The sequence below is a fragment of the Carassius auratus genome, linkage group LG44F, assembly GCF_003368295.1.
Source record: "Carassius auratus strain Wakin linkage group LG44F, ASM336829v1, whole genome shotgun sequence".
NCBI classification, from domain to species: Eukaryota; Metazoa; Chordata; class Actinopteri; order Cypriniformes; family Cyprinidae; genus Carassius; species Carassius auratus.
This window is the reverse complement of record NC_039298.1, coordinates 4,281,361-4,298,319: the sequence shown is the minus strand read 5'-3', so window position 1 is coordinate 4,298,319 and position 16,959 is coordinate 4,281,361. Positions and strand designations below refer to the sequence as shown.

General features: G+C 35.5%; 5 pseudogenes; all 5 read right to left on the bottom strand.

Annotated features, from left to right (window-relative positions):
- Window positions 1-4,979: 4,979 nt before the first annotated feature.
- On the bottom strand, window positions 4,980-5,098 carry LOC113068452 (uncharacterized; annotated as a pseudogene).
- A 785-nt stretch (window positions 5,099-5,883) lies between these two features.
- Window positions 5,884-6,002, bottom strand: LOC113068451 (uncharacterized; annotated as a pseudogene).
- A 7,179-nt stretch (window positions 6,003-13,181) lies between these two features.
- Window positions 13,182-13,300, bottom strand: LOC113068450 (uncharacterized; annotated as a pseudogene).
- A 1,621-nt stretch (window positions 13,301-14,921) lies between these two features.
- Window positions 14,922-15,040, bottom strand: LOC113068448 (uncharacterized; annotated as a pseudogene).
- A 1,057-nt stretch (window positions 15,041-16,097) lies between these two features.
- On the bottom strand, window positions 16,098-16,216 carry LOC113068446 (uncharacterized; annotated as a pseudogene).
- Between the last annotated feature and the right edge of the window lie 743 nt (window positions 16,217-16,959).

Genomic DNA, 16,959 nt, shown 5'->3' with positions numbered 1-16,959 from the left:
CCATTTAAAACACCTTCCCAATTCAAAGTGTCTGCCTTATTAGAATCAATACCAACCCACAACCCCAAAATATTGATGTGCTGCATTTCCTCCTTGAATTGTATATGCTGCGGTATTTCCTCTACTCTGCCAATCCTCATACACACACTTTTCCCCACATTTACTTTGGCTCCCGACCCTTTACAATATCTTTCTAAAATCCCCATTGCCCTATCAATACTTTGGATGTCTTCTACCAACAAGGTTGTATCATCTGCATACTGATACACTGCTTCTCTTTGGAAATGGTTCTTTATTTGTATTCCTTTGATTTCTCTGTCTGCCTTAATAGCCAAACCAAGTGGCTCGGCTACCAGAGAGTAAAGTAAGGCAGACAGTGGGCATCCTTGCCTGATCGACCTTGTTGGTTGAAAACAATCCGTTAAAAAACCATTGCATTTTATGCATGTTAACACATCTGAGTAAAAAATCCAAATCCATTTTCTAAAATTTTCTCCAAAACCAAAAGCCTTAAGAACATCAAATAAAAACTCATGCTCTACCCTGTCAAATGCCTTTTCTAAATCCAGACTTATTAAAAATCCCCCCTTTCCCTTCTCCTTCATATAATAAATTGTGTCTCTTATACTTTTAACCACATCTACTATATCTCTTCCTTGCACCCCGTATGCCTGTGTTGTTTTTATTATTTTTGGTAAAACCTTTTTTAATCTGTTTGCTAATACTTTTGCTAATATTTTAAAATCTGTATTCAACATGGATATAGGTCTAAAATTTTTAAGATCTTTTGGATTACCGCTTTTTTTGTAAATCATTTTTACCATGCCTATCTTCATTTTTTCACTCAACACCCCCTTCTTGAAAATTTCTTCAAAAACTTCTTTTAAAATTGGCACTAACATTTCTCTAAAAGTTTTATAAAATTCATTAGTCAAACCATCCACACCAGGGCTCTTTCCAGGTTTTAACTGTTGAATTGCCATATCTATTTCTTCTTCCTTAATTTCTTCATCACACAAAATCCTGTCCTCACCTGTTAACTTAGATTTAATTTGTTTAATCAAAAACTCCTCATCATTTTTTCCTATACCTTGTCCCTTAAACATGTCCATGTAATATTGCTTTACTGTTTTCAAAATTTCTTTAGTTTCTGTTTCTATTTCCCCTTTTTTATTTAAGACTTCTTTCAATAGATCAGCCTTCTGCCTATTTTGTTCTAAATTAAAGAAAAATTTTGTGCATCTTTCTCCCTCTACTGCATATTTTGCTTTACTTCTTATAATTGCACCCTTACATTTTTCCTCTTCTAATATCTTTAATTTATCTTGTAGCATTATTATTTTTTCAATTTCCTCTTTTCCATTGCTTTCTGACACTTTACTTAACTCATTATTCAGGAGTTTGGTTAATTCGGTTTCCTTCTGTCTTTCTAATTTTCTGACATTTTTGCTGTATTCTATTGAACATGTCTTTATTTCCCACTTAACACTATCCCACCATACTCTTTTCTCTTCCCTATACATTCTATTAATTTTGCTTTCTTCCACAATCCCTTTAATACTTTCCTGATATGCATTACTCTTTAAAATCTTTGCATTTAAAACCCACACTCCCCCTCCCCTTTTCACACTTGAAGAATCTAATGTTAAAAATAAGAGAGAATGATCACTAAGACCAACTCGTTTATAATAAACATTAGTAATATTCCCTTGCATTTCCTCTGTACATAAAATATAATCAATCCTACTTTGTTTCAGTTCTTTTAAAACAAATTGTCTTCTTGAAAATTGCCTGCTCGTTCTATTTCTTTCTCTCCACACATCAATCAATTTAAAATCCCCCATCAGTTTGTTCAACTCCTCCCTTCCCTTATCAGTCTTAAAAACCATATTACTTGCTAAGTCTAATTCTGTAAAAACAGTATTAAAATCCCCCATTAAAATCACCCTTTCATTAATTCTTACATTTGCAGATATTGTTTTAAAAAATTCCACCTTTTGCTTTTCTTCATTTGGAGCATGTATGTTACATATTGTACATCTCTCATTTCCTTTTTCTATTTCAACAGCTAAACATTTCCCTGCTCCATCATTAAACACCACACTTTCTTTTTCACACACCTCTCTTCTTATTAAAATCGCAACCCCTTTCCCAGTTTTCTCTGTACCATTATTACAATGTATATTCCCATCCCATAAATTTTCAAACCTTTTAACACAATAATTTTTCCAATTCGTTTCTTGTAATACAAATACATCCACCCCTCTACATAATTCCCTCATATTTTCAAATTTCTCCACATCCATTAAACCTCGTGCATTAAATGAAACAACTCTTAAAAACATAAAAACAATATAAAATAAATAATTAAAACATTTCATTTTTTTTTCAGTCATGCTCCATATCTCTCAGTACATCAAATCTGTTCTCACAACCCTCCTTGTCTTTTAATATTCCTTGCCTTAAAAATCTTTTCTTTGCAATGTCTATATTGGGTGTTACCTTTAAAGTTCTTCTTCTTTGTATTCCTTCTCGTTCTTTCCTACGTTTCTCTTCTCCTTTTCTCTCCATTCTCCTCTCCTGATAACCTTCCACGTCGTTTTGTTGTTCCCCATGTTCCTCGCTCATATCCATAGTCTTTTGCACAGTCCATTGAGATGTTGTTATTTCTACATCTAGTTCTTTCTTCTTTTCTCCTGTGTCCCCCTGATGTTCTTTCTCTCCATTGTCCTCTCTCAGTCCACAGTGTTTCTCTTCTCCTTTTCTCTCCATTCTCCCCTCCTGATAATCTTCCTCATTGTTTTTTTGTTCCTCCTGTTCTTTGCTTATTTCCATGGTCCTTTGCACCGTCCCTTGTGATATTGTTTTTTCTCCATCATTTTCTTTTTCCTCTCCTCCTGTGTCTGCTTGATGTTCTTCCTCTTCATTTTCCTCTCCCAGTCCACAATCTTCCATCTCCTTGTTTAAAACATTGTCCATCTCGGTTTCCCTCTGCTTTTGCCCACCCACATTAACAACCATATCTGTTTCTTGTTCACTACTATTTTCTCCCTCCCCCATCCAACATTCGCACCTCACCAACACTTTCCTACATTCCGGGCACTTCACTGCATTGCAGCTTCTTGCCAAGTGCCCCTGCTCTTTGCACTGGTAACAAATAAAGTCCGGGCAATCTTTAAATACATGTCCTGGATCCATACACAATCTACAGGTTTTCACCTGCCGATCGTGTATAATCCGAAAGTACTGTGTGCCCTCAGCAGTCTCAAACTTGCTGCTATATGGTAGAGATACAACTTCCTTTGGGAACCTGACCTTTACATATCTCGTACCATCTGCTATTTCAGTACCCGGATATGTTCTTCTCTTAATGTTGGTTGAGGGAGTTACACCCCATGCCTCCAATTTATCTAATATATCCTGGTCATCAACATATGCAGGCAAATGCATAAAAGAAACAACATATTCTCTTACTTGTAGCTTTCTAATCTCACAAAATTGTTGCTTGATTCTTAGTCCATCCTCTAGCTTTTCACACTCCTCTTCATTTGATAATGTGATCTCGAATTCTTTGCCTTGTCTTGGTCTTATCGCCAAAATCTTTCCTCCTCCAATTTTTTCATTCACTTCTTTGATAATATCCTGCACCGATCCATCTCTCACCTCTGCCAGATCCACAATTACAGTTGCTTCCTTTGAATAAATAATCATTTCCTTTGCCTCGTTGTATCCAAGCCGTTGTCCTGTAGTGTTTTCCGTGTCAAAGTCCCTGCGTCTTTCTCCTGCCATTTCCTTGTTCATTTCCATGTAATCAGTCCAATTTTGAAAAAATAACAAAACAAAACCTCCAAAAATAAAAATCCTCCCCAGACAGCCTAGGCTGCTGGGAAGTGTTTGAACTTAAAAACAAAACAAAACAGAAAAACAGAAAAAAAGCTAACTTTAAACAAAAAATGGGTTTACAAACAACAATGGTGAGCCTACTCTCACCCACTACTGCCACCTCACTTCCTGCTAGCACTCTAGCGTTGCCAGGTTGGTATGGCTGTAAGCGAAGACTGCTGCAAAGAGAAGGCTATTTAAAGATCAGCCAATCTACTCGCCAGTACATTATAAAAGTAGGAAAGAAACCCCAAAAGCTTAAAGCACCTGGTATTCCTAGGCGGTCTCTCATCCAAGTACTAACCAGACCTAAACCTGCTAAGATTCAGAGATCGGGCATTGACTCTATTTTTTTTTTTTTTTTGCAAGATTATTATATAATTTGTGAAAAATATCCAAAAATTTAAAGCACCTGGTATTCCCAGGCAGTCTCCCATCCATGTACTAACCTGGCCCAAACCTGCTTATATTCAGAGATCGGGCACTGACTCTATTTTTTGCCAAATTTATTATATACTAAGTGAAAAAATTCCAAAAGCTTAAAGCACCTGGTATTGCTTGGCGGTCTCTCATCCAAGTACTAACCAGATCTAAACCTGCTAACATTCAGAGATCGGGCATTGACTCTTTTTTTTTTTTTTTTTTTGCCAGATTATTATATAATTCGTGAAAAATATCCAAAAATTTAAAGCACCTGGTATTCCCAGGCAGTCTCCCATCCATGTACTAACCTGGCGCAAACCTGCTTATATTCAGAGATCGGGCATTGACTCTATTTTTTGCCAAATTTATTATATACTAAGTGAAAAAATTCCAAAAGCTTAAAGCACCTGGTATTCCTTGGCGGTCTCTCATCCAAGTACTAACTAGACCTAAACCTGCTAAAATTCAGAGATCGGGCATTGACTCTTTTTTTTTTTTTTTGCAAGATTATTATATAATTCGTGAAAAATATCCAAACATTTAAAGCACCTGGTATTCCCAGGCAGTCTCCCATCCATGTACTAACCTGGCGCAAACCTGCTTATATTCAGAGATCGGGCATTGACTCTATTTTTTGGCAAAATTATTATATACTAAGTGAAAAATTTCAAAAAAGCTTACAGTACCTGGCATTCCCAGGCGGTCTCCCATCCAGGCACTAACCAGGCCCAAACCTGCTTAGCTTACGAGATCAGACAAGATCGGGCATAGCCAGGCTGGTATGGCCATAAGCGAAGACTGCTGCAAAGAGAAGGCTATTTAAAGATCAGCCAATCTACTCGCCAGTACATTATAAAAGTAGGAAAGAAACCCCAAAAGCTTAAAGCACCTGGTATTCCTAGGCGGTCTCTCATCCAAGTACTAACCTGGCCCAAACCTGCTTATATTCAGAGATCGGGCATTGACTCTATTTTTTGCCAAATTTATTATATACTAAGTGAAAAAATTCCAAAAGCTTAAAGCACCTGGTATTCCTTGGCGGTCTATCATTCAAGTACTAACCAGACCTTAACCTGCTAAGATTCAGAGATCGGGCATTGACTTCTTCTTTTTTTTTTTTTTTTTTTGCAAGATTATTATATAATTCGTGAAAAATATCCAAAAATTTAAAGCACCTGGTATTCCCAGGCAGTCTCCCATCCATGTACTAACCTGGCGCAAACCTGCTTATATTCAGAGATCGGGCATTGACTCTATTTTTTGGCAAAATTATTATATACTAAGTGAAAAATTTCAAAATAGCTTAGAGTACCTGGCATTCTCAGTCGGTCTCCCATCCAGGCACTAACCAGACCTAAACCTGCTAAAATTCAGAGATCGGGCATTGACTCTTTTTTTTTTTTTTGCAAGATTATTATATAATTCGTGAAAAATATCCAAACATTTAAAGCACCTGGTATTCCCAGGCAGTCTCCCATCCATGTACTAACCTGGCGCAAACCTGCTTATATTCAGAGATCGGGCATTGACTCTATTTTTTGGCAAAATTATTATATACTAAGTGAAAAATTTCAAAAAAGCTTACAGTACCTGGCATTCCCAGGCGGTCTCCCATCCAGGCACTAACCAGGCCCAAACCTGCTTAGCTTACGAGATCAGACAAGATCGGGCATAGCCAGGCTGGTATGGCCATAAGCGAAGACTGCTGCAAAGAGAAGGCTATTTAAAGATCAGCCAATCTACTCGCCAGTACATTATAAAAGTAGGAAAGAAACCCCAAAAGCTTAAAGCACCTGGTATTCCTAGGCGGTCTCTCATCCAAGTACTAACCTGGCCCAAACCTGCTAATATTCAGAGATCGGGCATTGACTCTATTTTTTGCCAAATTTATTATATACTAAGTGAAAAAATTCCAAAAGCTTAAAGCACCTGGTATTCCTTGGCGGTCTATCATTCAAGTACTAACCAGACCTTAACCTGCTAAGATTCAGAGATCGGGCATTGACTTCTTCTTCTGCACCTGATATTCCCAGGCAGTCTCCCATCCATGTACTAACCTGGCGCAAACCTGCTTATATTCAGAGATCGGGCATTGACTCTATTTTTTGGCAAAATTATTATATACTAAGTGAAAAATTTCAAAAAAGCTTAGAGTACCTGGCATTCTCAGGCGGTCTCCCATCCAGGCACTAACCAGGCCCAAACCTGCTTAGCTTCCGAGATCAGACAAGATTTTTTTTTTTTTTTTTTTTTTTTTTTTTTTTTAATACATCACCACAAATATTTAAACATCTTCCAGTAACAGAACTTCAAAACCAGTCCAAGTTTTAACAATGTATGGATTATTCCTTGTAAAACATTTTTCAAACATTTCCATATTCTCAAGCATTTTGCAATAGTCATATAAAACTTGTATTTCCTCCATCATGATCTGTTTATATAATAACTTTATCGCTATTTCTTTTTTCTTTTGTTTCATTATATTTCTCCTTCTCCATATTGCAAATCTTGCAAGCGTTAACATAAAATTTAGAGCATAGTTATTTTTTGTCCTTCCATTGAAGCCAAATAAAAGCAATGTATCCCATTCTTCCAATGTAATCTTGTCATTATACAGAAAATCACATACCATCTTTTTTAACATTTTTATAAAATCACTTAACTTTCTGCAATTTAAAAATAAATGTAATACACCTTCCTTTTTCTCCAAACACACTTTGCACATTTCATCTTGCGCTAACCCAATTTTACTTAAAATCATTTCTGTCATCACACAATTGTGTCTTAATAAAAAATCAAAATTTTCCAAAACCGGACTTTTAAAATTCAATCTTACATTTTTCCATATATTCGAAGCATCAAAGTTGTCAAATAACTTTTCCCAATATTCTATTGCTTTAGGCTTTACAAAAACAGTCTTACTTAAACAGGTATAAAACATCTTAATGACACAATCATTAAAAACAATCTTATCATCCCCTGCTTTTAAAAAAACCTTTGGTTTTTCATTTTCGGTTTCTTTTTCATTATCCTCAATATTTTTAATCCAATGTTCTGGCAATGCTAATTTTAATTTTGTATATTGTTCTTCAATTTTCCCTTTGTTTTCTATATCTTCTATTTCCTCAAGTGAATCAATTATTGCTTGTGTAGGTAAAAATCCAGGTTTCACTTCATATAAAATGTCTTTTACTTGTCTAAAACCTACTGCGTACCAGTTTTCATAAAACATATGCTTTTTGCTTTTATTATTTTGATTTAAAAATAGGGGTTGCTGCAGGTACTGTTTTCTCCCTTTAATCTCTACGTACACATTTTCATAAAACATTTTCCAGCTTCTCAACAATTCTTTATAAAACTCTGGTATATTTTCTATCATATTATCCTTAAAAGCCATCCATAAAAAATCATCTCCTATTTGTCCGCATTTATTAATAACATAATTCATGACACTTTTCCATGGAATGTTGTCTTTGTTAAAAAACTTTTTTACTGTTTTAATTCTCATGCTTTTCATTCTCAGCCATGGATCTATTAGTCCTAATCCTCCATCTTCCACCTTTCCAATGATTGTGTTATATGCAATTTTAGATGGCTTACCATCCCAAAGAAACTTTAAAATCATAGTTTTTATTCTCTTATATACCTATATTGGTAAACTAACAACACTTAAAACATACCACATTTTGGATAAAAAAAGAGAATTCAAGACAAGGACCTTCCCTTTTAGAAACAGTACTCTCTGTTTCCAAAAATTTAATCTTTTTTCCATTTTGTTTACAGTTTCATCCCAATTTATTTCTCTAGTTTTAATTTCATCAGATCCAAGTGTAATGCCTAAAATTTTTATATTATTCTTTTGCTCTTTTAACTGCCAATTTCTTTTTGAAATGTCCACTTTTCCAATCTTAATATATTCAGTTTTTTCCTTATTTACTTTTGCACCCGAACCTCGACAGTATTTATCAATAATTCCCATAGCCTTTTCAGCACTATTAAAATCTTTTAAAATCAGAGTAGTATCATCTGCATACTGAAACAATTTTTGTTCTATTACATTGTCTTCTATTAAAAAACCTTTTATTTCTTTTTCTCCATTTATTGCTAAACCTAACGGTTCAGCAACTAAAGTATATAATAAAGCTGATAAGGGACATCCTTGTCTTATAGATCTAGATATTCCTATGAAGTCTGTTAAAAAACCATTTATTTTAAAACAACTAAAAATATCTGTATAAAAACATTTCATCCACTTTATAAAATTATTACCAAAACCAAACTGTTGAATTAAATCAAATAAATATTTGTGCTCAACTCTGTCAAATGCCTTTTCTAGATCTATACTGATTAAAAAACCATCACTCTTTTTCTCTTTTATGTACCAAATTAAATCTCTAATGCTTGTTACTGTATCCACTATATCTCTTCCTAATACGCCATATGCTTGATTAGTTGTAATGATGTGGGGAACTACTTTTTTAAGTCTATTCGCTAAAATCTTGGCCAATATTTTATAATCTGTGTTGAGCATACTTAATGGTCTGTAATTTTGTAAATCATCTTTATTCCCTTTCTTTTTATAAATTATTTTAATCATTCCCTTCTTCATACTCTCACTCAATTGTCCATTCTTAAAAATGGCTATGAAAAGATCTTTCAAAATGGGTATTAAAACATCTTTAAAAACCTTATAAAATTCAGATGATAAACCATCTAAACCAGGACTTTTCCCATTACTTAATTGCATTATAGCTTCATTTATCTCATCTTCTGTTATATCACTATCACACATTTTTTTATCATCCTCTTTTACTTTAACTTTGATTTGATTTAACAAAAATACTTCATCTTCCTCATTAACTCCCTTTTTCTTAAATAAAACACCATAAAAATCCTTGACCTCTTTTAAAATCCCTTCTTTATCTTTTATATTTTTACCTTGCATTGAAACATTCTTTATTAAATCAGCTTTTTGTCTATTCTTTTCTGCATCATAGAAAAACTTTGTACTTCTTTCCCCTTCCACTGTATTTCTTATCTTACTTCTTATTCTAGCACCCACACATTTGTCCTCTTCCACTTTTTTAATTTTCTCTTCTAATATTACTATTTTCCTAATATCCGTATTTCCTTCAGTTATCTTTTTCATTTCATTTTCCCATTCTTTATTTAGTTCCCTTTCTTTAGCTCTTTTTGCTTTCTGTATTTTCTTAGAACATTCAATAGAAAAACTTTTGATATCTGATTTTATATTGTCCCACCACACACATATTGCTTCATCATATAAAACATCATCTACACTATTAATAATTAGGTTTTCCATTTCCATTTTATACAATTCGTTCTTTAAAAGCTGTGTATTAACCACCCATACACCTGGTCCTCTTTCAACTCCACTAAAATCCATCATTACATATAAAAAGTCATGATCACTCCCACTATACATTTTATAAAAAACTTTTGAAATAAAATGCTCAAATCTTCTGTCACATAAAATGAAATCTATTCTGCTTTGTTTTAAAATTGTATTTACCCACTGTCTTCTCGAATATTCTCTTTTGACTCTGTTTCTATCTCTCCATACATCTACAAATTTATGTTCAGCCATCATACATTTCAGTTCTTTTCTTCCAACATCAGCTCTATACACCATAAAATCTTCAACATCTATTCTTTCTAAAACAGTATTAAAATCTCCTATAACAATGACATTCTTCCATCCATTAATCAAAACACTCAATTCTTTAAAAAAAGTAACTCTTTCCATATCTTCATTTGGAGCATGTATATTACATATTGTTATTTCTTCTCCCCTATCCATAATTTTAACAGTTAAAATCCTGCCATTGTTATCTTTAAATAAAACATTCGTTGATTCTACTACTCCCCTTCTAATTAGTATTGCCAATCCTTTTTTCTTATTTAAATCATTACTGTACCATATTTCTCCATCCCAAAATTTTTTAAAATCATTAACTATTGTTTCATTCCATCCAGTCTCCTGTATACATAAAATATCACTTTGTTTTGTTAAATTTATTATATTTTCAAACTTCAGCTTAGATGACAGCCCTCTAACATTAATTGAGACCAAACATAAGTTACTCATAATGAAAAAAAATAAAAAATAAATAAAAAAAAAAAACACACAAACCAAAACAACCCATCATCTATATATGGTCTCTCTTAATGTCTAGGAATTTAGATCTACTTTATCTTCATTTAGCCTTGCTCTGTCTTCTCTTCTTAACTTTTGTTTCTTTAATACTTGTTTAATATTTATTTCCGATACTGTTATCAATTTACGTCTTCTGTTCATAATGTCCGTTGTTCTGTTTTCAAGCTCAAGGTTAATTTCATCAGTTTCCTCATCGCTTACCTCCTCTTTATTCCACCCAGCTGCAATTTCACTCGTTGTTGCACATTCATTTTCTTTCATTTGTCCATCATTAGCAACAGTTTGTTGTGTCTCAGTCTCCATTGTATGCACTTCAATTTCTTTATCTGCATTGTCCTCTCTCCTCGTGGAGTCCTCCTTTCCTTGCTTACTTAAATCCTCAGAAATCCCATTCACCTCCTGTGTTTCATCTTTCCTTCTATTTCTGCTTGTCTCCTCCATGTGCTCCTGCACCTCTATCTCCATTTCTGCATTGTCCTCCTCTTCAGATTCACATGTACACCTCATCCATGTCTTTTCACAGCTTTTGCACCGTGGGGCTTGGCAGTCCCGCGCAAAATGCCCCTGTTCCAGACATTCTCTGCAGGTATATTGAGGACAGTCCTTTTTTTCATGCTCTGTGCTTGCACATATTCTGCAAGTCTTTAGCTGGCCGTCATGAATTACCCTGAAGTATTTTGGTCCCTCCTCTGTGTCAAATCTCACATTGTATGGCAGAGTCACAATGTCCTGTGGGAATCTTACTCTTAAAAACCTTGTTCCATCCGCAACAGTGGTGCCAGGATAATATCTCCTTCTTAACGGGAGAATAGGATTTACTCCCCAATCCACCAGTTTTTGAATGATTTCATCATCTTTTATGTAATTTGGCAAAAGCAAAAAAGAGACCATTCTTTCAGTTTTGCATAGTTTTTTGATCTCACAAAACTGTCCATCAATCAGTAGTCCATCTACTAGCTTGTCACAATCCATCTCATTCTCCATGGTTAGTTCATAGTCAAAATTACTTTTTTTCCTCAGTCCATACAGCTTTCCAAATCCAGTTTTCTCTTCCACTGCCTTTATTATCATCATCACAGATATTTTCTCTGGATCATTAACAGTCATAGTTAGCGTTGCTTCTTTTTTGTAGTCTCTCTGAAATTTCGATTGGCTTTTTATCTTTTTCATTGTCTCATTTCTTTGAACTGCTTCTCGTCTTCCATCAGTATAATCTCTTGTTTGTTTACCTTGACTTGTATATAGCTCTTCTGTTCCTCTACTCCTTGCATCCATTCCATTCTTCTTTCTCCTTGTGGCAACCATTGCCCATGTTTCTTTGTCATCTTTAACCTTTCCGTTGTCCATTTCTTTGTTTCTTTCAGTGTAGTCGTTGTCCTCAGTCTCTTGGTCTAATATCCGTTCCGGTTCAGTAACTGTAATATCCGTCATTTTGAAAAAAATAAAACCTCAGACAGTAAAACTGTCTGAGGTTTAAACAAAAAAATAAATTGAACTTATAAAAATTAAGTAATTATCAAAAGAAAACACAATAAAACAAAAAAATAGGGGAGAGCCTTTCCCTCCCAAACTGCCACCTCACACTTCCTGGATCGTACCAACTCAGGGAATAGCCAGGTTGGTATGGCCATAAGCGAAGACTGCTGCAAAGAGAAGGCTATTTAAAGATCAGCCAATCTACTCGCCAGTACATTATAAAAGTAGGAAAGAAACCCCAAAAGCTTAAAGCACCTGGTATTCCTAGGCGGTCTCTCATCCAAGTACTAACCTGGCCAAAACCTGCTTATATTCAGAGATCGGGCATTGACTCTATTTTTTGCCAAATTTATTATATACTAAGTGAAAAAATTCCAAAAGCTTAAAGCACCTGGTATTCCTTGGCGGTCTATCATTCAAGTACTAACCAGACCTTAACCTGCTAAGATTCAGAGATCGGGCATTGACTTCTTCTTTTTTTTTTTTTTTTTGCAAGATTATTATATAATTCGTGAAAAATATCCAAAAATTTAAAGCACCTGGTATTCCCAGGCAGTCTCCCATCCATGTACTAACCTGGCGCAAACCTGCTTATATTCAGAGATCGGGCATTGACTCTATTTTTTGGCAAAATTATTATATACTAAGTGAAAAATTTCAAAATAGCTTAGAGTACCTGGCATTCTCAGTCGGTCTCCCATCCAGGCACTAACCAGACCTAAACCTGCTAAAATTCAGAGATCGGGCATTGACTCTTTTTTTTTTTTTTTGCAAGATTATTATATAATTCGTGAAAAATATCCAAACATTTAAAGCACCTGGTATTCCCAGGCAGTCTCCCATCCATGTACTAACCTGGCCCAAACCTGCTTATATTCAGAGATCAGGCATTGACTCTATTTTTTGCCAAATTTATTATATACTAAGTGAAAAAATTCCAAAAGCTTAAAGCACCTGGTATTCCTTGGCGGTCTCTCATCCAAGTACTAACCAGACCTAAACCTGCTAAAATTCAGAGATCGGGCATTGACTCTTTTTTTTTTTTTTTTGCAAGATTATTATATAATTCGTGAAAAATATCCAAACATTTAAAGCACCTGGTATTCCCAGGCAGTCTCCCATCCATGTACTAACCTGGCGCAAACCTGCTTATATTCAGAGATCGGGCATTGACTCTATTTTTTGGCAAAATTATTATATACTAAGTGAAAAATTTCAAAAAAGCTTACAGTACCTGGCATTCCCAGGCGGTCTCCCATCCAGGCACTAACCAGGCCCAAACCTGCTTAGCTTACGAGATCAGACAAGATCGGGCATAGCCAGGCTGGTATGGCCATAAGCGAAGACTGCTGCAAAGAGAAGGCTATTTAAAGATCAGCCAATCTACTCGCCAGTACATTATAAAAGTAGGAAAGAAACCCCAAAAGCTTAAAGCACCTGGTATTCCTAGGCGGTCTCTCATCCAAGTACTAACCTGGCCCAAACCTGCTTATATTCAGAGATCGGGCATTGACTCTATTTTTTGCCAAATTTATTATATACTAAGTGAAAAAATTCCAAAAGCTTAAAGCACCTGGTATTCCTTGGCGGTCTATCATTCAAGTACTAACCAGACCTTAACCTGCTAAGATTCAGAGATCGGGCATTGACTTCTTCTTTTTTTTTTTTTTTTTGCAAGATTATTATATAATTCGTGAAAAATATCCAAAAATTTAAAGCACCTGGTATTCCCAGGCAGTCTCCCATCCATGTACTAACCTGGCCCAAACCTACTTATATTCAGAGATCGGGCATTGACTCTATTTTTTGCCAAATTTATTATATACTAAGTGAAAAAATTCCAAAAGCTTTAAGCACCTGGTATTCCTAGGCGGTCTTTCAACCAAGTACTAACCAGACCTTAACCTGCTAAGATTCAGAGATCGGGCATTGACTCTTTATTTATTTTTTTTGCAAGATTATTATATAATTTGTGAAAAATATCCAAAAATTTAAAGCACCTGGTATTCCCAGGCAGTCTCCCATCCATGTACTAACCTGGCCCAAACCTGCTTATATTCAGAGATCGGGCACTGACTCTATTTTTTGCCAAATTTATTATATACTAAGTGAAAAAATTCCAAAAGCTTAAAGCACCTGGTATTGCTTGGCGGTCTCTCATCCAAGTACTAACCAGATCTAAACCTGCTAACATTCAGAGATCGGGCATTGACTCTTTTTTTTTTTTTTTTTGCCAGATTATTATATAATTCGTGAAAAATATCCAAAAATTTAAAGCACCTGGTATTCCCAGGCAGTCTCCCATCCATGTACTAACCTGGCGCAAACCTGCTTATATTCAGAGATCGGGCATTGACTCTATTTTTTGCCAAATTTATTATATACTAAGTGAAAAAATTCCAAAAGCTTAAAGCACCTGGTATTGCTTGGCGGTCTCTCATCCAAGTACTAACCAGATCTAAACCTGCTAACATTCAGAGATCGGGCATTGACTCTTTTTTTTTTTTTTTTGCCAGATTATTATATAATTCGTGAAAAATATCCAAAAATTTAAAGCACCTGGTATTCCCAGGCAGTCTCCCATCCATGTACTAACCTGGCGCAAACCTGCTTATATTCAGAGATCGGGCATTGACTCTATTTTTTGCTAAATTTATTATATACTAAGTGAAAAAATTCCAAAAGCTTAAAGCACCTGGTATTCCTTGGCGGTCTCTTATCCAAGTACTAACTAGACCTAAACCTGCTAAAATTCAGAGATCGGGCATTGACTCTTTTTTTTTTTTTTTGCAAGATTATTATATAATTCGTGAAAAATATCCAAACATTTAAAGCACCTGGTATTCCCAGGCAGTCTCCCATCCATGTACTAACCTGGCGCAAACCTGCTTATATTCAGAGATCGGGCATTGACTCTATTTTTTGGCAAAATTATTATATACTAAGTGAAAAATTTCAAAAAAGCTTACAGTACCTGGCATTCCCAGGCGGTCTCCCATCCAGGCACTAACCAGGCCCAAACCTGCTTAGCTTACGAGATCAGACAAGATCGGGCATAGCCAGGCTGGTATGGCCATAAGCGAAGACTGCTGCAAAGAGAAGGCTATTTAAAGATCAGCCAATCTACTCGCCAGTACATTATAAAAGTAGGAAAGAAACCCCAAAAGCTTAAAGCACCTGGTATTCCTAGGCGGTCTCTCATCCAAGTACTAACCTGGCCCAAACCTGCTTATATTCAGAGATCGGGCATTGACTCTATTTTTTGCCAAATTTATTATATACTAAGTGAAAAAATTCCAAAAGCTTAAAGCACCTGGTATTCCTTGGCGGTCTATCATTCAAGTACTAACCAGACCTTAACCTGCTAAGATTCAGAGATCGGGCATTGACTTCTTCTTTTTTTTTTTTTTTTTGCAAGATTATTATATAATTCGTGAAAAATATCCAAAAATTTAAAGCACCTGGTATTCCCAGGCAGTCTCCCATCCATGTACTAACCTGGCGCAAACCTGCTTATATTCAGAGATCGGGCATTGACTCTATTTTTTGGCAAAATTATTATATACTAAGTGAAAAATTTCAAAATAGCTTAGAGTACCTGGCATTCTCAGTCGGTCTCCCATCCAGGCACTAACCAGACCTAAACCTGCTAAAATTCAGAGATCGGGCATTGACTCTTTTTTTTTTTTTGCAAGATTATTATATAATTCGTGAAAAATATCCAAACATTTAAAGCACCTGGTATTCCCAGGCAGTCTCCCATCCATGTACTAACCTGGCCCAAACCTGCTTATATTCAGAGATCAGGCATTGACTCTATTTTTTGCCAAATTTATTATATACTAAGTGAAAAAATTCCAAAAGCTTAAAGCACCTGGTATTCCTTGGCGGTCTCTCATCCAAGTACTAACCAGACCTAAACCTGCTAAAATTCAGAGATCGGGCATTGACTCTTTTTTTTTTTTGCAAGATTATTATATAATTCGTGAAAAATATCCAAACATTTAAAGCACCTGGTATTCCCAGGCAGTCTCCCATCCATGTACTAACCTGGCGCAAACCTGCTTATATTCAGAGATCGGGCATTGACTCTATTTTTTGGCAAAATTATTATATACTAAGTGAAAAATTTCAAAAAAGCTTACAGTACCTGGCATTCCCAGGCGGTCTCCCATCCAGGCACTAACCAGGCCCAAACCTGCTTAGCTTACGAGATCAGACAAGATCGGGCATAGCCAGGCTGGTATGGCCATAAGCGAAGACTGCTGCAAAGAGAAGGCTATTTAAAGATCAGCCAATCTACTCGCCAGTACATTATAAAAGTAGGAAAGAAACCCCAAAAGCTTAAAGCACCTGGTATTCCTAGGCGGTCTCTCATCCAAGTACTAACCTGGCCCAAACCTGCTTATATTCAGAGATCGGGCATTGACTCTATTTTTTGCCAAATTTATTATATACTAAGTGAAAAAATTCCAAAAGCTTAAAGCACCTGGTATTCCTTGGCGGTCTATCATTCAAGTACTAACCAGACCTTAACCTGCTAAGATTCAGAGATCGGGCATTGACTTCTTCTTTTTTTTTTTTTTTTGCAAGATTATTATATAATTCGTGAAAAATATCCAAAAATTTAAAGCACCTGGTATTCCCAGGCAGTCTCCCATCCATGTACTAACCTGGCCCAAACCTACTTATATTCAGAGATCGGGCATTGACTCTATTTTTTGCCAAATTTATTATATACTAAGTGAAAAAATTCCAAAAGCTTTAAGCACCTGGTATTCCTAGGCGGTCTTTCAACCAAGTACTAACCAGACCTTAACCTGCTAAGATTCAGAGATCGGGCATTGACTCTTTATTTATTTTTTTTGCCAGATTATTATATAATTCGTGAAAAATATCCAAAAATTTAAAGCACCTGGTATTCCCAGGCAGTCTCCCATCCATGTACTAACCTGGCGCAAACCTGCTTATATTCAGAGATCGGGCATTGACTCTATTTT